We start from the raw sequence: 27,845 nt of genomic DNA on the forward strand, positions 1-27,845 counted from the left end.
TAAAACGTAAAACGTTGCCCAGTGTTTCTCGCGGTTCGTGAGGAGCACTTTTCAGTTTTCGATATGTGGGAAGTGATGAAAACAGCCAGCTTATACATGAACTACATATATGAAGAAACAACGACACTCTCGGGGGTAGTTTGTCGTAGAATGGTCACCTCTGTTGCGCACGTGTAGAGTGATCATTAGCCCACTATTCAAGTCACGATGAACGTGAACTAGAAAACCGGCATTGGCTTTCAGCCTTGTCTTTGCCTCAAGGTATTTGCGTAAACTGTACATAAGCAAGTGAAACAAGGGTTAGCAACGAATAATTGTCGAACAAATAAATATCAACAAATGTCCAATATACAACGTTTACCCAATTCGTGTTTGTCGCGTGAGTAATAGCCGTGTGCATGTGATGTTTTTGTGTTGTTGGTTTTGTGTGGTCGAGACGAGCATCAAGTAAATATAACATTTCATTCTCCGGACGGTTCAAAATCGCGGCGTGGAATGCATCACGGCTGTTCGTGATCGACAAAATATTTATATTTGCATTGGTAACTACCATAAACTTACCGGAGAAGCCAATATGGTTTCTATCGCTTAATATCTGACTTAAATTGATGCAGTAGCAAATTATTAGTATTGTAGCAGACACAGTTTTGTGGTAAGCGATGTAAACAATCAATGTTGTAGGCCGTTGTTTGTGTAAGTGAAACGATCAGACACGTGCTTTTTATGGTAAATTTTTATATTGCGAACTTCGCACTTAAGCAGACTCATTAGCGGTTATTGTTTACCATGATATTTACCCGTCAATATTTAAACAAACGATTAACGCGTTGTTCGTTGTTTTGTTTTTTATTGAAACACATTTATTCATACGTACGACTCTTGCCTTCAACTTCGTTTCGACGAAGACTCGATCAAAATATTGTCAACTATTATTGACTTTAAAAATTTTGTCATATTCGTTTTGATTGACTTGCACGTTACTAAGACAACAACTAAAACGTTGTTGTCCAGGGCTTTTGATTTATTTCATTTTAAAAATATGTGGTTCATCTTTTTTTAATAAAAATTGTTTATATTTCACATAAAATGAATGACTATTTGAAAACAAATATAGCGTTAATCTATAAGATTTTCAATTATCTACGATTTTTGTTCGACTCATCTAGATTGAACTACTAGTACATAATTATATTAATATTGAACTACTAGCACCAGTTCGCACTATTCTATTAGGAGTATAGCGTAATGGGCAAGTCAATGCCTTTCACGAGGTCTGCATGAGTATGATTCCCAACCCTGCACAAAGGGTCGGAAAGTTTTTCTGGTCCGAAGAGGGGCATGACCTCAAGGTTAAAGTTTTTATAACTGAAAAAATAAACTATTCAACTGCTCCCTTAAACATCTCAGCTTTACCATTCGTCTTCTATATTAGATAAACCTTTAGCTAGAGTGAGATATGCCATCTCTGTTCAATACATGGGCTGAAAGGATAAGATAAAATAAGTTATTTCGCGTCACAGTAACAGATGTATTGCACATTATCTATATATTACAACTTAATCCGTTGATTTTAGACCGAGTAATAAGCAAAATTATATGCTGAATCGACTAATGAGATGACTATTGGTACAAGTCCCATATTACTCCCATATTACAGGCCTAGTCATTCAACCTTATTTCTTTCTTCGGGCACGCCTGCTTAGGGGTTTATGTTGAACTGCTAGATGGAATAACAGTTCAACATAAATATTATGCACTCACGAGTTAAAGACGAAACGTAAAAAAACTGAAAAGAAAAAAAGAAAAAAACGCGAAATTTAATTTAGTTAACGCGTCTCTCGACTCTGCGCGTAAATTAAGATTTCAGTGTACTGCATTGCTGTCATAAATATGTTTACCCTCAGTAATCTTTCATAATGTGTTTCGCGAGTATTATTCCTCCACAGTAGCTGCCTAAAGGGAATGAGTCAAATCGTTTATTGCTTTCATTCATTCATCTATGTTAGGTGTAATTCATCAACATACCTGTGTTGTAAAAGTTAATAAATGAATAAATTTATCATGATACGCGTTCAGCTAAAACCGAAGACGTCAATAGTCGGTGAGTTGGATGAAAGATTGTCTACTCATCACGACGTTTACTATACTTAAATAAAGTTAGTCATTTAATTCATTTCGCCGAACAACATGTGTTGCGTAATCGTTTGCTTCATAACAAGGTCAATAAAACTCGAGTCGTTTTCCAAAGAAAGAAACCTGTTTAACTAGTAAAGCGATTGCAGATGTTTCATTTCACGTTTTCAGCCATTTGTAAATACTTGTTTTCTTTGCTACTTAGTGTTATATATTTTCTTTACCGTTCTTTTTCAAATATTTCGTAATCGTCCGAGAAACTGAGGAGGAATTCCAGTAGAGTAGATCTACTTTCAAACTCAGCGAGGAACAAATTGTGACTCAGCAAAAGAATTACTTTTTAGCAAACAGGAGCACTTGTTTAAAGTTCAAAGGTACAAGGGAGAATAAACTTTAGTTATTTTTTTAGCAAGCAGTGTCCAGTAATTCAAAGATTGCTTGAGTCGATGAAGAACAATTGTCAAGTGATTAGCAACTAACGCAAAGAAAATTATCGAAAATATTGCATTTGAATATTGTCGGTTTATTTACTAATTTTATCGCATTGCGGCATCTTGTGGAGAATAAATGTCCCTGTTAGTTTTGCTGTTTTGCTTTCTCATATAGAAAGGCTATGCAATCGCTGTGAAAACCGACTTTACAACCGATATACTATTCGACTCAGATCGTCGAGATCATGAAATGTCTGTGTGTATGTGTGTGTGTATGTATGTATGTGACAAATAATGTCACTCAATTTTCTCAGAGATAGTTGAGCCGATTTTCACAAACTTAGATTCAATGGAAGGTCTTAAGGTTCCATAAAAAGTTTCTGAGTTTCATTTGCATCCGACTTTCGGTTCCGGAATTACAGAGTGATATGCACCAAAAAAAAGGATAAAATAGTCACACACTTTTTTCAGAGATGGCTGAACCGATTATCAAAAACTTTAATTTAAATTAAAGGTCTTATGGTCTCATTCAATTTTCTTGAATTTTATTTGGATCCGACTTCCGGTTTCGAAATTACAAAGAAATATGTGCAAATTTATTAAAAATTGCGCACTCCGAAATTTTTCAAACGGAAATTTTTCAACCGATTTTCACAACTTAAGAAGTAAATGAAAGGTTTTGAAATTCTTTAAAAAATCTCTGAAAAGTTGATCTAGAACCGACTTTTGGTTCCGATATTATTAGCGATCAGGGAAAATGTTCAATTTCATGAGTATTTATTCACAAGCGATATCGACACTACGTGCACACTTTTTCTAAAACTTACTGCAAAATTCATCTAGTTGGCAGATCTTGTTAGTTAATGAATATATAAGTCTACTTTGGGACTACTAATCATCGGTTTCCATTTCAACTGTGAAAAAAATTTCCAAAAACGGACCTCACTTCGATTTCTCAGCAACGGTTAAACAGGTTTTTACGAATCATGATTCAAACTAAAGAATACTGTGAAATTTTATCTAGATCCTAATTCCGGTTCCGAAATTATAGGGCGATGAGTGTCAGAACATTCAAATCGTCATTCGAAATGACGATGCTAAAGACTGTCCCAGATAGTATGGACGCAACTAAAAACCGCTGCCATTTCGCCATGGTTCAGAATCTGTCAACTTTTATGGCTGCGTCCTGTTGTTTACACTCTTCTCTAACCACTTGTGCAGTTGTTTATTCGTTTTCATTAGTTTGTTTCGAAATGCGTGGACTTTCAGCAGAACAACGACGAAAAATTGTGTACAAAATCACTGAGACAAATAGCAAAAATGGAAGGAGTAAGTGAAAAAGCCGTGCGAAATGCAATCAGGAAGTTCGGTGAAGATAACACCTTTGAGGGTAAACCGAAAACGGGTCGAAAAAAAAGGTCCTGCTAAACCTCAGTTGGATAAACGTATACTGAAGGCGTTCGAGCAAAAGAAGGAGGTTTCAGTTCGGGATGTGGCCAAAAAAGTGGGCACTTCGAGGTCAAATGTTCTTCGTGCTAAAGAACGTTTGAATCTTCGAACCTCTAAGAAGCAGAAGCAACCAAAACGTAGTCCGAAACAAGAAGCATCGATCAGGCCAAGGGAAAGCTGCACAATACAATTCTTGCTGGAAATTTAAACTGCATAATCATGGACGACGAAACCTACGTGAAACTCGATTACAAATTCTTGCCGGGACTATAATATTATACGGTGCGAGAAGGGCAAGTGTTAAACCAGTCCGTGACCTCGATTGAAGTCGAAAAATTTGGTAAGAAAGCTATGGTCTGGCAAGCAATTTGTAGCTGCGGTAAGATTTCGAAACACTTCATCACCACTGCTTCAATGAACAGCGAAATATACATCAAGGAATGTTTACAAAAACGACTTCTACCCATGATTCGAAGCCACAAGGATCCTGTTGTCATCTGGCCAGATCTTACTTCTTGCTACTACTCAAAATCAACGGTAGAATGGTATACTACCAAAAATGTCACTTTCGTCCCAAAAGACATGAATCCACCAAATTGCCCACAACTTCGATCGATTGAGAAATTTTGGGCATTAACGAAGGCACATCTTAGGAAACATGTCTCGGCAGCCGAAACCATTCAACAGTTCGAAAAAGATTGGAAAAAAGTGTCAAAACTTGTCGCCAAGAAGTCTGTACGGGATTTAATGAGAAACGTTCGCAAGAAGATGTGTCAGCTAGTCTACAATGGCTAAGTAGCAAATGTTGGGAATAATATTCTGTTGTTGTAGTCTAATATTATCAGTATATCGAATAAAATTTGAATATCTAACACTTGTGAATTATTTACAGTGAAATCAAAGTGCGTCCATACTTTCAGGGACAGACTTTAAACTAGTACGTGCGGCTTTGCTCCGTTTGAAGCGTGTTTTGTACAATTTCGTGTAGCGTGCAAGGTTGCCACATTGAAATTTATATTTTTCAGATGAGAACAATATAAATTACTAATTATTTTGTTCAATTTGTACTTACTTGTTAGCTTTATTACAAGATCATGATAACGATGCTTTTCTATAAAAGTACCTTTCTCATATATAAAGTTTATGCAATCATTTGAAAATTGAATAGTGAAAATTGGCCAAGAGAGCCAAGTGTTTTATATCATTCGACACAGTTCATCGAACTGAGCAATGCATGTGTCTGTGCGTGTATGGGTGTGAGTATGTGTCAAAAAATGTCACTCATAAAATAAAAAATCTCGTAGTCCCATAGGTTGCTATTGAATTTCACACCGTCATTTAGAGCGACGACGCAGAAAAGGGTACAATTCTTCTAGATTTTGCTCAAAACTGATTCAATTTGTAGGCTATATTAGTTACGACCCGATTTCGGCTATACTGGTTCCAAGTTCCCGGTTCCAGAAGTACCGGAAATAGTGGTCTAAAAGTTTAATACGAGACAAACTCAATTTTCGCAGAGATGATTTGATCGACTTCCACAAACAGGCCCAAATAAAAGTTCCTATAGTCTCATAGGTTGCTGTTTAATTTCATCCGAGCTGGCTTCCGGTTCCAGTACAGTAGGGTAAAGTGTGTTTAATCATTTAGTGCGAAAATGCAAAGTAAAGAAAAATTCTTACTAACTTGACATAACTGTTTACAAATTGAAAAGGTTATGTTAGTTTATACCTAAAGAAAGTTTCTTATTTTATTCAAGATTGAAAAAAAATCTCAGTATCGTCTAGAATCTATAAATAATATGAGAAAGGTATCATTACACCACTAGGTGGATTAAAAAAGGTTTTTATATCTAACAATACTATTGGAGTTGTATACAGTGTGAACTCATGTATTAAACTGGCTTTTCAGTCGGTGTTGAACAGTCGTTCGCACCGCACGCGTATAGCTCTTGGCTCCTGGAATTTTTTTCTGGCTACCTAGAGTTTCATTGATTCAAGGCTTCAGTCTTTTTCAAGGCTACCTGAATCACTAACTAAGTGACTAAGTGATACAAAGAGTGACTAAGTGATACAAAGAGTGATATTAGAGTGACTAAGAAATTAATCAGCCTTTTTTAAGGCTAGCTAGGAGTCTAATCGAAGACTAATTTAGCCTAGTTAATTTAATTTAAAATTTCATTAATTTCAAAAATGCCTGCGTCCAACCGGAAAGGCAACAAGCCTAAGGCTAAAAATAATTCAATACGGAATAAATCACAATCCGTTATTCAACATTTTTCTAATAACATTCACGATCTTATAGAATCTGAATGTAAAAATAAAAGACAACGGACGGATTTCCCTTCCGTTGATCCTATGCCGTCTAACAATATTTACGAGATTCTTCCTGAATCCGATTGTAGCGACATAGAAGAAAATTCTTCAAAAATTCCCAAAATGGACGCTTGTCGTTCTGGGAAGAAACATCAATCTATGCCACCAGTGACGGTGATGATTTCCGACTTCAAAGCATTCCGTACTGAGCTTTCTACTTTTCTCCCGGAAGTAAAAGTCTCATTTCAAATCGGACGAAGAGGAGAATGTCGAGTCTTGGTGGATGGATTGGAAGATTACGAACGTCTTATTCGATATTTGTCCGAAAAACTTCATAAATTTTATTCATATGATATAAAATCAGACAGACCCTTCAAGGCTGTCTTGAAAGGATTATCAAATGATCAAAGTATTGATGAAATTAAAAATGAACTAAAAGAATTGCTTGGTTTTGCCCCTTCCCAAGTAATACTTATGAAAAAAAGAGCAAATGGTACTTCTAAACCACGCTCTGGAATTTCCCATGAACTTTACCTAATACACTTCAATCGAAGTGATGTAAACAATTTGAAAACTTTAGAAAAAGTACGTTTCATTTCCCACATTAAAATTCATTGGGAACATTATAAACGGCATAATCGTATTGCAAACTTAACGCAATGTCGTCGTTTGCAAGGCTTCGGTCATGGAACCAAAAATTGTCATATGGATATACGGTGTTTGAATTGTGGTAAATCGCATTCGAAAGACGTTCGTCCAATGAATGAAACCACTGATAAATTTTCATGTTCAAATTGCAATGGAAATCATAAATCCAATTATTTGAAATGTCCTGTCAGGGAAAAAATTTTAAACGCTCGTTCGCTTAGACAACAAGTCAAATCAACGACCTTAAATTTACAGAACATACCTGAAAATTCTTCTAAGGCACCTGCCAATTCGTCTTCTAACGAAAACAATTTATTGACAGGTAGATCGACCTCGTCATCATCTTCTTCTAATGTCAGTTATGCTGGTATATTAGGTAGAAATCTATCTCCTATTTCTTCTAATGTAAATAATCAAAACACAGGACCGCCTTGCAGTTCTTCTTCTAACGAAAACAATTTATTAATAGGTAGACCGGTTAAATCATCTTCTTCTAATGGCAGTCTACCTACAAATATTCCTTCAATGCCATTCGCTTCTTTAAATGAAGTCGATTTAGGCGATATAACTGAAAATAAAATGATCTACCTACAAGATCAACTTTTTCAAATGATCATCCAAATGAATTCGACTTCATCACTTTTTGAAGCATTTCAAATCGGATGGAAATTTGCAAATAATATTAAAATGAATTTAAAATTTAACAGTGATGTTAAATAATTATTTGAATATTTTAAATTGGAATGCTCGATCTTTGAAATGGAGTGAAGATGAATTTTATAATTTTCTCAAAGTTCACAAAATTCATATTGCCATTGTGACAGAAACTTTTCTTAAACCAAATGTAAAATTGAAAAGTAATCCACATTATGTGGTTCATCGATTTGACAGGTTTACTGGAATTGGTGGTGGAGTTGCCATTTTTGTCCAACGGCAAATTAAACATCGAATTTTACCTTCTTTCAATACTAAAGTTATTGAAAGCTTGGGAATCGAAGTTGAAACCATTCATGGAATTTATTTTATCGCTGGAGCATATTTGCCATTCCAATGCACCGGCGAACAATTAAATTTCTTTAAAGGCGATTTGCAAAAACTTACAAGATATCGATCGAAATTTTTCGTAATAGGGGACTTAAATGCTAAGCATGTCCAGTGGAATTGTAGGCAAAATAACAGTAATGGTAAAATACTTCATAATCAACTCTCAGCTGGTTACTTTACAGTTCTTCATCCCAGTAATCCGACTTGTTTCTCTTCCGTGAAAAACCCGTCTACAATTGATCTGGTTCTAACAGATCAAAGTCACATTTGTAGTGAACCGATTACTCATGCTGATTTTGACTCAGATCATCTTCCTGTAACATTCAGACTTTCCAACGAAGCTATAATTAATCCAATTAGTTCTATTTTCAACTATCATAGAGCTAATTGGTTGGATTACAGATCTCACATTGAAAATCATGTGGATCATGAAACTATTTTAGAAAATTCTGCGGACATCGACACAGCAATTGATAATTTGAATCATTATATTATCGAAGCTAGAAATCTTTCAGTTCCCTCAAACTCAAACTAAATTAAATTCTCCTATCATCGATGACAATCTTCAACTGCTCATTCGGTTGAAGAATGTTCGTCGACGACAATATCAACGTTCTCGTGATCCTGCTATGAAAAACATAGTTAAGGATTTACAAAAAGAAATTAAACATAGATTTACTCTTTTGCGAAATGAAAATTTCGCTAAAGAAGTTGAACAAATTAAACCATATTCTAAACCTTTCTGGAAACTTTCTAAGGTTCTTAAGAAACCTCAGAAACCAATTCCTGCTCTCAAGGAAGGAAATCAAATACTTCTTACAAATGGTGAAAAAGCTCAAAAGCTAGCTCAGCAGTTCGAGAGTGTCCACAATTTTAATTTAAACGTTGTGAGTCCTATTGAAAATGAAGTCTCACTGAAGTATGATCATATTTCAACCCAAGTGTTATCACACGATGACATTATTGAGACGAATTTTGATGAAATTAAATCAATTATTAGGAAACTCAAAAACATGAAGGCTCCTGGTAATGATGGAATTTTTAATATTCTTATTAAAAATCTTCCCGATGTTGCCTTGAGACTCCTGGTTAAAATTTTCAACAAGTGTTTTTCATTAGCTTACTTCCCAAAAAGATGGAAAAACGCTAAAGTAATTCCTATCCTAAAACCTGATAAAAACCCAGCAGAAACATCAAGTTATCGCCCAATTAGCTTACTTTCTTCTATCAGTAAACTTTTTGAAAAAATTATCTTGTTAAGAATGATGACTCATATAAATGAGAATTCAATTTTTTTACCAGAGCAGTTTGGATTTCGTCATGAACATTCAACTACTCATCAACTTGTCAGAGTAACGAACATGATAAAATCAAATAAATCTTCTGGGTTATCCACTGGAGTTGCTCTTCTAGACATAGAAAAAGCATTCGACAGTGTTTGGCACAAAGGTTTAATAGCAAAAATGTCTGATTTCCAGTTTCCTATTTGTTTGATCAAAATGATTCAAAATTATTTAACTGATCGTACTCTTCAGGTTAGCTATCAGAATTGTAAATCTGAATTGCTACCCGTACGAGCCGGTGTTCCGCAGGGTTCGAGTGTAGCTCCAATCTTGTATAATATTTTCACTTCTGATCTTCCAAATCTACCCGTTGGTTGTCAGAAATCGCTATTCTGTGACGACACAAGTCTGTTAGCCACAGGTAGAAATCTAAGAGTGATCTGCAGTCGCCTACAAAGAAGTTTAAATATTTTCAGTGATTATCTGTCAAAATGGAAAATTAAACCAAATGCAGCAAAAACGCAATTAATTATCTTTCCTCACAAGCCAAGAGCTTCTTTTCTTAAACCAAACAATAATCACATTCTCAAATTGAATGGCTTGGAATTGACATGGTCTGATCAAGCTAAATACTTAGGTTTAACGTATGACAAAAAACTCACTTTCAAGGATCACATTGAAGGAATCCAGGCAAAGTGTAATAAATATATTAAATGTTTATATCCTCTTATAAACAGAAATTCTAAGCTCTGTCTAAAAACAAATTGTTAATTTATAAACAAATTTTCAGACCAGCCATGCTTTATGCGGTACCAATTTGGTCAAGCTGTTGTTCCACCAGGAAGAAAACGCTTCAAAGGATTCAGAATAAAATTCTGAAAATGATTTTGAAGCGTCCTCCCTGGTTTAGTACAAATGAATTACACAGACTCACAAATATAGAACCATTAGATGTAATGTCACATAATATTATAAGCAAATTCCGACAAAAATCGATGCAATCTTCAATTGAATCGATTCGCTCTCTGTATTAGTTAGTAAGTTAGTATATAAGTTCCTTTTCATTACACAATACAAGTAGGTTTAGAATTTTCCCTACACAAAAAATCTCAGAATTGCGGAAGCAAATGATGTCTTCATGGTAATAACCAAATCATATATAACAGGGCTGAAAAGTCACCACTTGTGGCTGAACACCCAATTTAAATCTTAATAATTTAATTTTAACTCATATTCCAATAAATAGTTATTTAAAAAAAAAAAAAAAAAACTGGCTTTTATATCGATCTTTAGTAAGCACAGTAATTAATTTGATCGCGCTAGGGTGGTTATTTATAACAATTCATCTCTCTTAAGATAATATTTACAATCAAATGAGAAATATTAAACTTCATGAAATAAACTCGATAGAATAATAATTCAATAATAGAAAATGGATCCGTATTTTCTTGATCGTTTCACTCGACTGGATTTTCGTGGAAACACTAATATTCGATCATCAGCTCATTCATGTTGTATCGTATCCAATGGCTGATCGAAAGGCAAACTTAAGTCTTGATCGAACAAGTTCGGAAACGAACTTTTTGTACCGTTGTTTGTTGGAGATTTTTTTAATTTCCCTTCCAATCAATGAAGATAAACTGTCAACGCTTTCCGATGGCGGTAACACTGACGAAGGCAACAAACTATTGCCATCGGTTAAAAGTTATGACAAACTATTGCCAGCCTCAGCCACCGTGTGCTGTTGTGGGTTGAACTTGATAGAATCTGCTGGGAATCCGTAAAAACTGCTTTCTGGGTCGTCAATTTCGTCCGCTTCATACTCTCTCCAACGATTTTTTCTTGAAACATAATTTTTGTTCCGTCTCAAACAAACTTCCGGTAATGTTTTTGTTTTAGCTAGATCTGCTCTCGATAAGCCGAATAAACTCGCCCACCAATAGAAATCTGGAAAACATTAGGAGAGACTTGCTTCAAACACGTCGCATCCAACCACCTTTTTATATATGTAGATCTAAAATTTTTATCGGATCACTACTACGCAGGCTGACAAACTCGTCGAGTACAGGAGGGTCTTCCCTAAAACTAATTGTTTCCTCATCCCTATGAGTCGTCTTTTATAGTTATTCTTAGGATTGAATAAATCCAGTATCGTTTTTTGGTTTATAGTTCAGAAATTTTTCAGAAGGAAACTTTGAATCTTTTATACACGTGTTTCGATAATTGAAAAGTAAATATGAAATCTGGTCCTCAAGATCTAAGCTATCTATATCCGAATTAGGTAGAAATTTCTTTAAGACTTTTTTAGCAACACGAACCATTCTCTCTGCTTGACCATTACTCGAGGGGTGATATGGCGGACTCTTAATCACCTGAATACCTGAATACCATTAATTTGCTTTTAACCATTTTAGCATCAGTTCCTCATTTCATCCACTCTACTTCAAGCCATTTCAAGAAACTATAAAAAATCACAAGAAAAGTTTTCTGTTGGAAGTGAGCAAAATCCAACAAAAACATGTATTCTATTAAAAGTTCGCGTGGTTGGAATCCTACTTCTGTGTATTGGCCTTTTATTTACCACTGCCATCTGACTACAAACTCTGCAATACTTCCCAAAACTCTCGATATCCCTATTCATTCCAAACCAGTATACTGATCTTCTCGCTATCTGCTTGATTTTGATTGTGCCGGAATGATTAGCGTGAATTAGCTTAAGAACCAGATTCTTTAGATTACTTGGAATTACAACGCGGTCTTGGAATAGCAAACAACCGTCTAAAACTTCCAATTCTTGATGTTGCGAGTAAACATCCTTAAACATTCTGTCTAGCTTTTTAGGCCAGCTGAATTTCATGTACAGTATTACTTTTTGAAGAAAGTCGTCTGCTTCGGTCTCTCTGGCTATTACCTAATGCAAATTTCCAGAGATATTAGGATTTTTTATATATTCTCACTGCAGAGTGCGTAAAGGAAACCGCGAACATTTCCATCTTCATTTCCCATTACAAAAATCGCATTATTTCCATTTTACCAAAAATTTCAATTAAAAGCTTATGATATGTACAAATGGTAAGCTTTTTACCATACAAAAACTTGTGAAACTTTTTTACCGTACTTACCACCGCTAGAAGAAAGATAAAGAAAAAGACGTGAAACTAATCGGACGCTCTTCCTTGTCAACAACATGTGCTATTAAACCACCCAATCCACATTCACAAGCACCAGATATCACCACAATAGGTTTATCAGAGTCGTTATATTCTAAAAGGTTTGGATTCAACAATAGTATTTTGCAATCTTCGAAAACCTTATTGCACTCCTTGCTCCAAACAAATGAGCATCTTTTCTTTGCAAACTGTATAATGGGTTAAGAAGTGAGAATAATTTGGGAATGAAACTACCATAATAAAGCTAGTTTCAGATAGAATTGGAACAAAGACAATTACCTGTATTTCAGTTATTTATTATTGAATTCAAGATCTTTCTTTATACAAATGTAGCGTTTTCTTCATACTTTTATGAAACAATACGGATAAAATTATTCGTGACGGTTTCGAAGAAATTCGCAAATTTTTCCTGTAACACGGTTCATTGGGCGGCGCACACCTTCTTCGTCCATCGTTTTAGCTATCTTATTCCGCCAGGACGTCATCTGACTGATGTCTTTGACAACCTTTCCCCTTGCCATGAATCTCCTCTTCATAATTGCCCAGTATTTCTCAATATGGCGGAACTGGGGGTAGTTAGGTGGGTTTAGATTTTCCGGAACAAACTGGTCCCCTTTCTTTACATACCATTCTTGAACGACTTTGCTGTAATGACAGCTTACCAAATCTGGCCAAAACATTACAGGATGGTCGTGGGATCGAATGAACGGTAAAATTCGTTTTTGGAGACACTGTTTTTGGTATAGTTCCGATGTCATTGTCTTATTTGTAACGAAAACTTTCGTTTTTTCCCACAGCTGCAAATGCCCTGCCAATTCATACATTTTTTTTGCAAATTTGTCGGCAAAAACAAATGTAAATTTGGCTGGAAAGTCCCCCCGAGCCGTTGCCAAGTAAAATTTTTGACCTGGGATTTGCCCGAAGTCAGCCTTGACATAGGTTTCATCGTCCATCAGAAGACACCCGTCCAACTTGGTCAGCACCTGGTCATATAGTTTCCGAGCACGAATTTTGACCACACTATTCTGTTTTATGGTCCGATTTGGCTGTTTGCTAGCTCGATTCGACTTGATTCCTTCCCGGAGTCGAGTTCTCCTCACGGTACTATGGGCAGCTCCGAATTTTCTGGCCAAATCACGGTCCAACAGATTTGGATTCCTCTTAATCGTCTTTAAAATTTTAGCACGCAGTTTCCGGTCGACAGTTCCACTCCGACGATTGGTTTTAGGCTTCTGAATCGTCGTCAATGTTTCCTTATACCGTTTGATAACGCGCCATGCGGTATTTTTGGGCAATTTCAGCTGTTTAGCTAGCCTAGATGCAGACCACTATGGATTTTCCAAATAACTGCACAATTTTTTTCCCTTCTTTCGGCTTCCATGTTGATTGTTTACAAACTACAGTCGATATGCGGAATGTCAAAAATCACACGTAAAGCTGACAAAATTCCTGATACGTGGGCGCCAAGAACTTCCAAATCCGTCCACCAGGAGCGCCACAATATGAGCAAAAGTTTGTTCCAATTCTAAATGAAGCAAGCTTTAATTGACCAATTCCTAAAACGCATTCAGCTGACTGACATCATTCGGAGTGCATGCTCGACGAATTGTCTAATCTTTTTCAGGACAAGGTAACCAACCCTTTTTAGTCAACACATGTCCTGGATAAGGCAAACTGGATATAAAAAACTCGCATTTCTTGAAATTAACTCTAATATTGATCTTAGCTAAGCGTTCTAAAACCAAATAAAGCTTCTCTCTACAGTCTTCCGCATCCTCACCAGCTATCAAAGCATCTTCTAGATAGCAAAACATTTCATCCAACCCTTTTAAAACTTGATCCATAACTTTTTAAAAATAGCTGCACTGCTGGATGCCACTTGTGGTAAACGGATGTACGAATAGAGACCCTTTATTGTGTTTATTATCATTATCTTCCTTGATTTTTTTTTTTGAAAGACGCAGTTGTGTGTAGACTCCAGCGAGATCCAGCGAGCAAAAAAACTTTGAACCAGATGGTAATGATGCCTTTCTCATATTACTCATTACATCATAAATATAATCGTGTAATTCGCAAAAACAACTGTTTATTGAATAGAAATAGGATATTTTGTTCGGATCTAATCTCACAAATTCTATAAAACCTGTTTACCCTGTAGTTCCGGAACCGAAAGTAGTATCCACAACAAATTAAGGATATCGGTATGAAGCTGTAAGACTTTTCTTTTGAACCTATAAGTTTGTGAAAATCGATTTGGCCATCTCCAAGAAAAGTAAGTGAGATCCTTTTTGCAGTTTTTGATCACTATTTCCAATTCTTCCGAAACCGGATCCAGATAAACGGAATAGCCGAAGTTGGTTCGATTACTACCAACAAATATGACCTACAAATTGGAACAGTTTTGAACGTACACAGTTCGAAAAAATCTTGTGATTTTACATCTTATGAGATGCACATAAATGGAGCGTCATATTTCACAAAAATTTTTATTCAAGAACATGTAAAATTGTTTGATTTGAAAATTACATGGCTTGATTCGAATGAAAAAAAAACAAAAGATCAATAGCAGCGCGACTTGAACCGAGAAACATTAGATCACAAGCACATCGGTTACCCGACTGAACCACAGTGTTCATATCTGTTCATTGAATAAATGATACATATAAATCCATACAGCGACACTGGCTAGCCGAGTGCAAATTACACTCGGAGCGTGTAAAATTCTGTGCGAGTGGAATAATACGTCATTTGAAAAATTAAGCAGTTGTGAATTGTATCGTTTGTAGAATTCTGTCACCAGTAAAGTTCATAATTTTTTCTGTGCAGTTAAACCTATACTTACTATCTCATGCTCTATTTCGATTAAACCAATTAAACGAAATCTAACAAACGAAACGAATCTGCGTTTTTGTTACTTCTGCATATGTAAGTCAAGCTAAACAGCATAAAATTATAATAGGATATAATATAATAATTATATTTGTAATAGGATTATTATTATTATTATTATTATTATTATTATTATTATTATTATTATTATTATTATTATTATTATTATTATTATTATTATTATTATTATTATTATTATTATTATTATTATTATTATTATTATTATTATTATTATTATTATTATTATTATTATTATTATTATTATTATTATTATTATTATTGACATCACTACACAACGTGTACGAAATAGAACAAAGCACGCCTTGTTCGTTTTGTGTTTTCTTCTTCTTTCGGTTTTGTACATATTGTCACTCTATATGATGATTTGAAAACTTTGACACTCATCGCCCTGCAACTGCGGAACCGGAAGTCGGATCCGGATGAAATTTCATAGTAGGTTTAAAGACAGTATTAACTTTAATTCAAATCAAGATTAGTGAAAATCGGTTCAAGCATAGCAGGGAAATCGAAGTGAATTTAGTTTTAGGAGTTTTTCTTCTCCACCTTCGGTGCTCTCGGAACAGGAAAAGAGGGGACCAGTAGTGCCGAATTAAGTTTTCATGCCCACAAACTAACAAGCTCTGCAAACTAGAAGAATTTATCAGACAGTTTTATGGATTTGTACATGTTTTTAACCATCGTTCGTGGAAAAATACTAATAAAATAGGTAATTTTCCACTTATCACGCTTTAGTTCCGAAGCCGGAAGTCGGATCCTGATAAAATGTTCCACAAATTTTTAGGATATTATAAGACCTTTCATTTGAATCTTAGTTTGCAAAAATCGGTTGAGTTGTTCCAGAGATAATTGAGTGTAAACTTTTTCTCAAATTTTCACATATAACCATATAACTCCGGAACCGGAAGTCACACTGAAGTGAAATTCAATAGCAAACTATGAACTTTCAAGGATCACATTGAAGGAATCCAGGCAAAGTGTAATAAATATATTAAATGTTTATATCCTCTTATAAACAGAAATTCTAGGCTCTGTCTAAAAAACAAGTTGTTAATTTATAAACAAATTTTCAGACCAGCCATGCTTTATGCTGTACCAATTTGGTCGAGTTGTTGTTCCACCAGGAAGAAAACGCTTCAAAGGATTCAGAATAAAATTCTGAAAATGATTTTGAAGCGTCCTCCCTGGTTTAGTACAAATGAGTTACATAGACTCACAAATATAGAACCATTAGATGTAATATCACATAATATTATAAGCAAATTCCGACAAAAATCGATGCAATCTTCAATTGAATCGATTCGCTCTCTGTATTAGTTAGTAAGTTAGTATATAAGTTCCTTTTCCCCATTACACAATACAAGTAGGTTTAGAATTTTCCCTACACAAAAATCTCAGAATTGCGGAAGCAAATGATGTCCTCATGGTAACAACCAAATTATTTATATATATATATATATATATATATATATATATATATATATATATATATATATATATATATATATATATATATATATATATATATATATATATATATATATATATATATATATATATATATATATATATATATAATAGGGCTGAAAAGTCACCACTTGTGGCTGAACATCCAATTTAAATCTTAATAATTTAATTTTAACTCATATTCCAATAAATAGTTAATAAAAAAATAGCAAGCTAAGGGACCATAATATCTTTTATTTGAATCTTAGTTTGTGAAAATCGGTCTAAAAAAAGTGAGTGCATATTTTTTTTCACTTTTTTGATACATATCATCCTATATCTCCGGAACCGGAAGTCGGATCGGAATGAAATGCAATAGCAGGCTAATCGAATTTCTGGGACTTAGAAAAAGTATCAAAATTTTTCCCAGAAAGTCGATTTGCTCAAAAAAAAATTACTTGAGATGACATTTTGACGTTTCATGCAATTTTAAGATTGTTGGCATCGGAAAAAAAATTTTCGATTCGGAAATTCCATGTCCTATGGTGCTTTTTCAAGATCAACAATTTTCAAAATTTAACCGCTGGACAGCACCCATTACCCAGAATTTTTTCGAGGTGCTTAAACTTTTGAGCACTAGAACTTTACGAAAATAGAGGTGATCCCATAATGTTGGCACCCTTATATATATATATATATATATATATATATATATATATATATATATATATATATATATATATATATATATATATATATATATATATATATATATATATATATATATATATATATATATATATATATATATATATATATATATATATATATATATATATATATATATATATATATATATATATATATATATATATATATATGTATACTGATCAATGGCCTATCAATAGCTTTCAAACGGGCCTAGAGTTGTTAAAATTGGTTAAGCCATCTCCGAGAAACATGCGCGGTAAAAAAAATACATTTTGTCGGTTACGTCACTTATACCATTATTTCTCCGGAACCAGAAGTTACAGCCATTTGATCTTCGAACTTGATCAATGGCCTAATAATAGCTATCAAACAGGCCTAGACTTGTTAAAATTGGCCATCTCCGAGAAACATGCGCGGTAAAAAAACACATTCTGTCGGTTACGTCACTTATTCCATTATATCTCCGGAACCAAAAGTCACAGCCATTTGATATTCAAACTTGAACAATGGCCAGACAGTAGCTTTCAAACGAGCCCAAGTTTGTAAAAATCGGTTCAGCCATCTCTGAGAAAATTGAGCGCGTTCAAATATCTTCGAAAAGTGCACACACACACACACACACACACACACACACACACACACACACACACACACACACACACACACACACACACACACACACACACACACACACACACACACACACACACACACACACACACACACACACACACACACACACACACACACACAGGAACATATTCCGATCTCGTCGAACTGAGTCGAATGGTATATAACACTATGGGTCTCCTAGGCTCCGTTCAAAAGTCGGGTTTTCCAGCAACTCTAATACCTTTCTATAGAAAAAGCCAAAAACAAATATCTTGTTTTATTGTTTCAAGAAACAATATTTTCAGTATCGAACCAGATTTTTTATTGTCACTATTTCAATGAAATAAATCGTTACGATAAGCCTAAGTTTACTTAGTTTCAATTTTCTGCATGTACAAGAGCATAAGAATCAAAATAAGATCGGCTTCAAGCCAATTGTTTACACATGATCATCGTGCTATTTTATTTCGTTTTGTAATAATAGAAATGTTATACTCGCACTTACCTGATTTACAATAATTGCGACTTGGAAAGTTTTTCCTACAACTGGAAAGTTTTTGGGACACTACTATTGTTTTATTTGGTAAATCGCTTTTTGTTTGTTTAAATTTGTAGGATTTGATAAATTTCGCCAAAATATATGCATATATCACGTGTCTAAAGGTTGATTCATATCCATCCGACGGCTTGGGTCGAATTTTATTTCTTTATGCAAAGACTCGAGAATTAAGGAGAATCCATTGTGTGCAATATGATGTACCGTCGCGCACTCTTACACTTGTGCACTATTAGGAACGAAAGATGATCATTATGTGACTTTCATGCTCGTAAGTAATTTAATAATTGTAATCGTTTACTTGAGGATATTGCAAAGCAAGGGTTGAAGTTTCCGTAGACAAGCTTACGATCTTGATAAATGTAATATTTCATTTGTATTACTTAAAAAATTTTAGGTGTGGAATAATCCCCACCTCTCCTCTACTGATTACAATACAAATTTGCGAATGCGCAATTTACGAAAAAAATTATGATTCCCAGCGCAGCCGCTTAATTGCCGTACGCTTTGCCCTGACGTAGGTTTTAATTTTGCATTGATGGTGAAGTTCTATTTTACTCCAACCAATTCAATATGCGACCAAGCTTATGAATTTATTTTAGGAACACATAAACTTGAAAAATTCTTTCAGTTCCTGGAGTAAATTTTAAGTAAACGATGAATTTTGCATACATACAATTCAATTACTATCATATTGCTGTCATGCTTACCAGCACATATGATTTACTGCAGCATAATAAGCAGGTGTGTGCTGAATATATGTGCGCTACAATTCATGACATCACGAAAATATATGAGCGATCTTATCGTTCGGCACAATCTTTGGGTAGTTCGGACATTTTTAATGCCGCACGGCAAAATCGTTGCGAGTATCATCCTTCCCTTAATCGTCATGGGTGATGCAAAACGACAACCCTCCCCAGTATAGATAACTGTTATATTTATGAACATCCTAGCGACTGAAAAGACGCGTGATAATAATAAACGTTGAAAAGAACCCACCAGCAAAGAGCAACAAATCGTACGCTGAAAATGGAACAATTTCTTGCAATTTGTTGTTGGACAGGGCAGAGCGAGTGAGGGTGTAACTTGAAACCTTCAATCAGATCAAACGCCCACAACTGACGCCACCGCACCCTTTTTCGTTACTTGGGATATTTATTGCCTTCTGCTAATAGGCAGTTTAAATGTTTTGTTAAAATCTAAAGCGATTATCTGTTACAGATAAACATTACCCTCCGGTTGGTGGGGGCCGTAAAATATTCTTTTTTACATTCAGAATACTAGGGTAGAATCGTCAATAGTGAGATATTATTCATGCGAAAGTTTTCATGTTTTGAAAATTTGTCACATTTTATGTTTTCATCATTCACAGCTAGTGATCGTAAAGGTTACATTGTATTATGCTCACTGTCGTTGACACTGTTACTCAACGTGAGACTCGTTCATTTCTAATAAAATGTACGCCGAATACGTCACATAAACCTACTGTTGCTGATTCTACCCTTCAGGGTGTGCTGTGAGTCAGAGCCCAACAGAGTATGGGAGATGGTGTAAAATGTATCCGTGTTTAGATAGCAAGACTGAAACTCATGAAAGTTTTTCTTTTACCCCTGCCTACTCAAGATAACAAAAACTATTCGAGGGGTGAATTAAGTCGGCCGAAGATAGTTTTAGAAGCCACGCTACCACAATATGTACTTTGATGAGGTGTTTTGGCAGCCGGCTTACGTGATAAGTACAAATAATTCTCAGCTTCGAACGGGCACTTTGTATCGTTTTCAATTTGCTGGTCGGTGCATGATTGACGCGGAAGGATCATGTTTTTATGTGTGTTATACATGTTTGTGAGTTAATAAAATAAACCATATGAGATGGGGGTGAAAATATGGAATTTTCTTTCAAACATTTTACATTTCTTATCCGATCAAATCGTAAATTCCAATTGAAAAAGCAAGACAAGATTTTGAATTACTATTGATATATTTTCTACATGTCACGATGAACTGGGGCGAACCTATTCCGAATAACGAGCAGTTGAACAATTCACGTCATGCTTAATGTTTGTTGAACCGTGGAACTTTTGTTCCAATGTGTTTTTATTGTTCGGCATTGATTGTAAGGTTTCTTTAATGTTGTCAGCCAGCAGCAATACTTGGAAGTAATAAATTCTGCAGGTGAACAGAGACAAAACACGAAAGAGTAAATTATATCAATGCGACAGTTAAATTTGAGTACACTAAAGATGTTTTTCATGCATGGAATATACGATTTAAGGAGCCGGAGATTGATAGTACCTATTATCTTTCTCCGACTAGTTTAGAGGGCGTGTGGTATCCGGCGATAATAAAAAGCCAGTAGTATAAATCCACTGCGATCCTGCAATTTTTTTTTTACTATTTTAACTTACCCGACAGTAATTAGTGCTGTACATTTTGTTAGTTTATTCTACTAAAGCTTGTCTTTGTTCAATAAACAGTTCACAATAATTCTGACTTATTTTATTTTTCGATTTATATGATTGCATAATTTTCAGTCCTCCATCTTTATCTTATGATTATGATTTGAATGATGAAATCCAAGTCTTTGTGTTATAAATATTTCTTAATAATCGATTTAAATCGATTCACAAGCATTAGATACCATTTTAATCTCTCTGCCATGTGTGTTCTCCCTCCCTTATTTCTGGCCGAAATAATGGAGGCTATCATCTTTTTATAAAATTCTTTAAAGAAATTGAAACGTCCGACCCAGGGCCGACTCAAGCCTATTTTTGGTATAGACATATTTTGATATGAATCATCCGTAATCTATATCTAGGTGATCATACCGCAAAGGGTCCAAAATCATAAAAATGATAATTACACGTTTTAGATATTCCGTTTGCCAAAATCGAACATTTCACATTCCACAATCCAAAAATTCAAGGAAAGAAAGAAACGTTTTCATACTTTCTGAATTTCGACGCCCCATTGATCTTGGCGCCCTAGGCGACCGCTAACCTTGCCTATGTCTTTGTCCGGCCTTGTTCCGATCATAATATACCCAAACCTCCGTTTACGAACACTTTTTATACGTTACCTCTTTTTACGTCCCTCTTTTTACGAACCAAATCCCAAATAACGTAATCTTTATTTACGAACCAAATCCCAAATAACGTAAACTTTTTTTACGAACCTACTTCGTAAAAAGAGGTTTTGTCATTCATCGAAAGCAATTTCCATGGAAACTACTACAATATGGGTATTTTTGGAACGGGTTTATTGAGTAGATTCCAGAAAATGATGTATGATGTATTTTGGAAATCCAAGATGGCGACTTCCGGTTGATTGATATTCCTTGAAAATCCTTGCAAAATGGGTATTTTCGGATCGGAATTGATGAGTAGATGTCGGAAAATGATGTTTGAAGTGGTTCTGAAATCCAAGATGGCGACTTCCGGTTTGTTGATATTCCTTGAAAACCCTTACAATATTGATATTTTCGGAACGGGATTGATGAGTAGATGTCGGAAAACGATATTTGAGGTGGATCTTAAATCCAAGATGGCGACTTCCGGTTTGTTGATATTCCTTGAAAACCCATACAATATGGGTATTTTCGGAACGGAATTGATGAGTAGATATCAGAAAACGATGTTTGAGGTAGTTTTGAAATTCAAGATGGCGACTTCCGATTTGTTGATATTCCTTGAAAACCCTTACAATATGGATATTGTATAGTGTATAGTACGGTATAGTGTTTTAAAGGAATACCAAGTTGGCAAAAACTTTCAAAAGATACTAATAAACTGGAAGTCGCTGTTTCGCATTTCAAAACCACCTCAAATAAAATTTTCCAACGTCTACTTTTAAATCTCTTTCCGAAAGTACCCATATTGTAAGGGGTCTCAAGGAATATCAACAAATCGGAAGTCGCCATCTTGAGTTTTAAAACTACCTCTAACATCGTTTTCTGACATCTACTCATCAATTCCGTTCCGAAAATATCCATATTGTAAGGGTTTTCAAGGAATATCAACAAACCGGAAGTCGCCATCTTGGATTTCAGAACCACTTCAAACATCGTTTTCCGACATCTACTCATCAATTCCGTTCCGAAGATACCCATTCACATCCGTTCCGAAAATAAACATATGATGCGTGGTTTCCACAATAATCACACAAAACTTTTTTTACGAACCAAATCCCAAATAACGTAAACTTTTTTACGAACTACCTCTTTTGACGAACCCCCGTTTAGTTTGTAAATGGAGGTTTCGGTGTAAAGTACTATAGCTTTCGGAAAGCATGGCGTTGAAACGTTATGCTTTGTGCTTGAATGAAATAAACACATTTCTCAATGAAAAAGACATTAATCACTCTGAATAAGTGATAGACGAATAGTTGCAAAAAATGGGCCATTTTTAACCAAATTTTCCATTTGTCAAAAACTATTAATTTTGTAAATTTTAGCGGATGCTGCGGTAAGTTTTATGTTAATTCTGATAATTTCTACGATCTAAAATTCAATTAATGAATTTTTTTTAGTATATGCCGCCTCACATTTTCTACTTCATTTCTCAACATGGCTAAAATGGCAAGTTGTATTACTTTTCTTAGCGTACTTGGTGATATTCATACCTTTACCGTGCAACTTGTATTTTTATTCTTAAAATTCTTTAAAACCACGTGTCATCAACAGATCGGTCTATAAAAACTTACATAATTTAAACGTTTTTTTTTTATTTTTTTTTATGTTTATCAAAAGTTACTATCAAACATTTTTTTGGTTTCAATTATAGAGGTTTTAACCTTAATACCATTCACCTTAACATGCCGAACCTGACCTGACTGAAAAAAAAGGGAGACTAGGTACAAAATGACACGTTTTAGGATTACTAAAATATTTTAAATTTTATCATGTTTAAAATTCCTGTGGAATTTCGAACCACCATTCGTGCAAGAACGTTTATAAATGATTTCACAATGGAAAAAATCCGTATGCAAATTTTTTTGGAGTAAAACAATTAAATAAAGGAACTTGAAAATAACAACTTTGTCATAGTGTAAATAATATTGACACACAATGATTGTAAACTTATTTGGTTTGACGCAAAAGTGTATTCTTTTAACAAAAAACTTTTGTAACCTCAAAAATTACATGATTATCGCGAAGAGCAGAAGAGCTGAAATAATATAATGACAGAAGTTTCGCATGGATCGGGTAATGACAGATAGAACTAGTTATTCGAAACACCATAGTTGCAAAGAGGTAATGACAGATAGACTAGTATCGAATACATAGTTATAGATATATATATATATATATATATATATTATATATATATATATATTATATATATATATATAATATATACTATATATTATAATATATATATATATTTATATATATATATATATATATATATATATATATATATATATATATATATATATATATATATATATATATATATATATATATATATATATATATATATATATATATATATATATATATATCTGAAATATAATAGTTATAAGAATCTGAATTTATATTGAACAGTGCATTAACAGTGGTTTTTAATAATTATAAATTGAATTTCTCTTGCTATTCTTCGAAATATCAGAAATATTTTCCTTCTCAAACAGAAGCACTACTGCATAACTGAGAAACCCGAATTTCCAACAGCCATATTTGGGTTTGTGCTTGATTATGTACGACATATATGCATGTATTCGTGGGAGCGTGTAATAAAACCCTGATCTTTATTTTATCAGGATACGACTGACGAATTTCATTCTAATCAAAAGTTATGTTCCCTAATAGGCGCAATAGAAGTTTATCCGAATTTGAGCTCTGATTCCCGAATTATAGATATTTGAGTCAGCTGAAAAATTGAGCTTGAGCGACCACCCCTGGGTGCTATTCCGTTACTGATCGGGATCAGCTGATATTCTACAGAGAAATTCTGGAAGATCAAACCTGGCAATGGCAAATTAACCTTCAATGTGCAACTTCTGGTAACCCCGAAGTTTATTGATCAGTACCGGCGCCGGCCAGGTCCGGTTGTAGGTCCGCTTAGGGATAGGAAGGTATGTTAGTCCAACACTTGGTGTTACTAGAGGCCGTATTTACTACTGCACACTCCACAAGTGTCACGGGAGAAGGATATTTGTTAGTAAAAATTTCAATAATTGTAGTAATCGCGCGCGACTCAGTTTGTTCCGGTTTCAAAATGCTCGGGTGCACCACTAAACTCATTGACTTCCCGAGTGAACGATTCAACAATATTCGAAACTGAAATCCCGGGAAGTCTTGATTCCTTGTTCTTATTCGTGAAAACTGAAAGAAAATTTAAAATATTATCGCGTTACGAATAGAAACTGCCTTATTTTTTTCTAAGTGGAATGTCCTACTACAAAATAAAAGAGTGAATAGGACAAAATAGTCGATTCACTGTAGTGACATATTCTAAAAATTATATCAAATCTTTTTAAATCACCAAATAAAGGTTTACAGATTTCACGCGGCTTGATTGTTTTTAATTATTTATTAAATTTAATAATAGGTTGGGCAACCGGCTACCGAGAAAAAATATTTTTTATTTATGTTATTTTTGTTATTAACCTTGTAATATTGAAGGATTTGCGCAATAGTTGACTTTTATCATTCAATTAAAAAAAAAGAAAAACTAAATTCCTGCAATTGTCGCCTTTTACGACATGGAAGCAGGTACCCAGTGGATCTATTCTTGGCTTATTTTTTCCGCCGAATTCCACACGGCATCTAGGCTGGTTCTGTCCGGAGAAAACTAATAGGTACAATCAATCTCCAAGTGGACCCCAGCCCCTGATATTTGAGTCAGCTAAAAAATTGTCATTTTAGTACACTGGAACCTCAACGAGCGAAGTTGAGCGTACGTAAATTAAATTTCGCGTAAATTATACCAAATATCGCGTTGTTTTGAATTTTTCGCGCAAAAAAAAGTTATTTAAATTCCATTCTACACACTTAGAAAATTTCGCAGAATTCGGTAATTTTTTCCGAACTTTCAACAGCTGAACGTTCGGTAATCAGTTCGGTAATTGAATTGAATACCGATCGTTCGGTTATTTCTGAATTGTCAAACAACTACCGTAAACTGTAAACCAAATGGATCTAACGAATAATTCGGTATTTTTTTTGCGTTTGTTTACTTTTGGTAAATTCTGAATTTGAATAGATTTTCGAATTTCAAAAAACAACATACAATTTAAGCTTACGATAAGGTTTTTCGGATTTGGATATTTTTCTTAGAAACGAGTGAAGAAAGTTCGAACCAGTTGTAACTACGGTGCACTATATATCCACGAAAAAATATTAAAAAATATCTAGAAAAATGTAACTTCACTTCCCGGTTGACCGGAATTATGAGCGCCTTTCGGAGCACTGCACAACCTGTCAAGTCCACCAGAAATAACTCGAACGAAATGTATTGGCAGCAAGTGGACATAGTGATATGAAATTGGTTTCTGCCTATAAGTAAACAAAAAGCTTTGAGTAGTTCTAATGTTTTAAAAACTTGTGCACTTGTACCTCATTCCATTCGACGAACTCTTCAAAATATTTTTCGATTGGTAAATAAAAAGACACTTACAGAAAATTTTAATAACTGTTTGGCAGTTAGTTTCACGACAATCAGTATTTACAGAAGTTCGGTTGTTGGAAGATTATTTTACCATACGGACGGTATGGTTTTTACCGTACTCGGCGACTATTCAGATTTACCGTATGAATTGTATATCTATTTACAGAATCTGTAATGAAAACTTACGTAAAACTGATCGTCCGGTAAAAATTTGCATAATTTTTGTAAAATGAAGTTCATGTACCGAAATATTGGTAGTTTCTATTGATTACCGAAAGTTTTCGTCAAAAAAATTACCGAACAACGGAATTGAATCTTAGTGTGTATCGTAGTATAAATAACATAAAAAGTCTAATTTGAAGGGGAAAAAAGCTTGCTTTTTCACCTTGAAATTTATGCTAGGTGCACCAATTTTCAAATTGATTTTACGTTTCGTCTTTAACTCATCAGTGCGTAGCAGTTTATGTTGAACTGCTAACGCTGCCTGGCGGTTCAACATAAACTGCTAGGCAAACGTAAAGGTTATGTTCAATATAAACTGCTATGCACTGATGAGTCAAAAACGAAACATAAAATCAATTTCGAAATCTGTTTCATCCGAGACGTCAGTTTAGATATCACACTTCGGTGTAATAGCAAAACGTGGTTTGTAAATAGCATTAACTTTACGTCTGCCTAGCGGTTTATGTTGAGCTGTCAGGTCGCGCTAGCTGTTCAACATAAACTGCTACGCACTGATGAACTAAAGATGAAACGTGAAATTAATATATAAAGTCTAACTATATGCAAAAGTATCTAGTACCATCCAAGTATATTCCAAGAACTACTTGGAATATTGTCCTCAGAGACTACACTGTGTCACAGCAAGGACTGCAACGGATAATGTCTATTTGTTTGCTGTTCATATTTTAGAGCTACACATTGCTTACTTGTCGATTTATAGCTTTTCCAGGTATGTTCTCAGTCGTCCAACAACGCCGTATTCCAACAGTGAAAACATGTCCTAAGTTCTACACAAACGATCATCAGCTTATATATAATATTTCAATGCTGTTCATAGTCGTGAAGCAACATACTGTTTACTTGCCTATTCTTATCTATTTCAGAAATATTTTCAGTCATCCAAGGAAGGCGGAGATCATTAAGCGTATTAATTACATGCTGTATCACAAATATGGACCAAGAAGAATAAGTTCATTGATGCACTTCGTTATGCTGGTAGAACTTAATACGTTGTCATAGTATGTATATTTGCTAAATTTACACATTACACACTCAAAAGTCATGCATAAGCCACCAGTCACGCGTTTATATACTGTTTTCTTTATTCTAGAGTATTCTTGGATACCCTCGATTTATTCTAGAGTATTCTTGGATACCCTCGGATAACTAGATTGTATGCAACCAAACAATTCTGTAAAGTACTTTTCATAATATCAATTCACTTAAGCATGTTGGATTATTTTGTATACGTATAAATAAAAATTGCATTATGCAAATACTTTTTACTTTTTAATTGCTAGAAAATACT

The 27,845-nt window shown here is 34.5% G+C and overlaps 1 protein-coding gene and 1 long non-coding RNA gene across 7 annotated transcripts in view; one reads left to right on the forward strand and one right to left on the reverse strand.

Moving 5' to 3' along the window:
- The first annotated feature begins 1 nt into the window (after position 1).
- LOC131434814 (uncharacterized) lies at positions 2 to 27,815 on the forward strand. 3 transcript variants are annotated; one of them, XR_009230401.1, is made up of 3 exons: positions 2 to 261; positions 27,421 to 27,555; positions 27,648 to 27,815. It is a non-coding gene; the product is annotated as an uncharacterized LOC131434814 (long non-coding RNA). The 3 variants fall into 3 exon arrangements; XR_009230399.1 differs by lacking the exon at positions 2 to 261 and adding an exon at positions 1,904 to 2,156; XR_009230400.1 differs by lacking the exon at positions 2 to 261 and adding an exon at positions 1,904 to 2,156 and having other exon boundaries at positions 27,679 to 27,815.
- Positions 1,109 to 27,845, reverse strand: part of LOC131434811 (UDP-glucosyltransferase 2-like) — a 235,984-nt gene continuing 209,247 nt past the window's right edge. The window contains exons 7-8 of one of the 4 annotated variants that reach the window (XR_009230392.1): positions 1,554 to 1,786; positions 1,109 to 1,481 (exon numbers count right to left, since the gene is read on the reverse strand). The gene's annotated coding sequence lies outside the window, so the exon portion shown is untranslated. Of the gene's footprint in view, positions 1,482 to 1,553; positions 1,787 to 20,732; positions 20,874 to 27,845 lie in introns of those variants that run through there. The other 3 variants (XR_009230397.1, XR_009230395.1, XR_009230394.1) reach the window with 3 other exon arrangements.

The sequence above is a fragment of the Malaya genurostris genome, chromosome 3, assembly GCF_030247185.1.
Source record: "Malaya genurostris strain Urasoe2022 chromosome 3, Malgen_1.1, whole genome shotgun sequence".
Classification (NCBI taxonomy): domain Eukaryota; kingdom Metazoa; phylum Arthropoda; class Insecta; order Diptera; family Culicidae; genus Malaya; species Malaya genurostris.